This window comes from Dendroctonus ponderosae, unplaced genomic scaffold (assembly GCF_020466585.1).
Source record: "Dendroctonus ponderosae isolate FM_Combo_2020 unplaced genomic scaffold, Dpon_F_20191213v2 Dpon_F_20191213_1, whole genome shotgun sequence".
NCBI lineage: Eukaryota > Metazoa > Arthropoda > Insecta > Coleoptera > Curculionidae > Dendroctonus > Dendroctonus ponderosae.
This window is the reverse complement of record NW_026017110.1, coordinates 36777072-36778263: the sequence shown is the minus strand read 5'-3', so window position 1 is coordinate 36778263 and position 1192 is coordinate 36777072.

Genomic DNA, 1192 nt, shown 5'->3' with positions numbered 1-1192 from the left:
TAAAAAGAGAAGCAGCCACGACCTTCGAAAAGGCCGAAAACCACCCCTTTGAGGAGCTACGAAATGCAGTAGCTTACTCCCCATAGGACAATGGGCCCAGGAAAAAAAAGCCCAGACACCAGATGGCCCAATAGGGCAATAAATAGGTACAAGCAGTAAACTGTAGAGTGCTGTAGGTGTATAACTTTTAGGATAGAGTGATAGAAGTAGCATTGAGTAGTGTAGTGCTTGTGTCAAATTAGTAAGATGCCCATTCTAGCAGTTAGCTAGCATGGAGAGAATGAGAGGTGAAGGCATACGGATGCCAGAGCTGAACCATTCTTACAGAAGACCACAAGGATAACCCCTGGAAACTTGCAGTCAAAAACGGGGGTTTTTTAGTTGGTAGAAATCCAACACTACTTGGTATCGGGACACTGGGTGTCTTCGAGAAGATTTTTAATCGTCCAGCCGCCGCCGGGCAAACAAAAAAAAAACATTGTTGGATTGCGGCTGTAAACAAAAAAAAGTGAAAAAAACTTTTGATACACAATATTATGAAAAACATGTGGGGAAAACGAAGCCGCAGTATTTAGGCAGTTTACTGCCTAAAAGTTTCATTTCCCAGGTACATCTAAAAAACGTATTAAACTTGTTTGTCTATAACCCAAAAGAGTGTTAGATTCAGATTTAAAATATTAAAATTTGGCACCTTTTTGATAGAGGAACGATTCCCGAATGTACGTGAGGCCGTTTAGCGCCGGAATTATTTGTTTTAGCCCAAAAAGGACACGAAACACGCGGAAATAGCGTCGGATTCGTGCGCGGTGAGAAGACCGAAAAACCCGTTTTGTTCAAATAAGACCATTGAATATGCGTAACAAAAATTTTAGTTTTGATTGGCAAAATGAAATAAATAAGTGTAAAATTAACTCTTTTTTGAGATCAAACCGCCTTCCAAAATAGGTTTAACATCATTGAATTTTGCGCCTGAAAAAAAGCTTCAAATTCAAAAAACCTTTTCTGATAATGCTTAATAACAAAGTTGAAATTCGATTTTTAACTGTCAATATTTAGTAGAAATTATCGAAAAAAAAATTTGAAATATTTTTCTCGTACCTTCCAAGTGAGCCTCTATTACCCCTTAAAAGGAATGACGCCAATTTTGAATCACCCCGTATAATCCGTTACAATAAAGACATGCAGAATCTGA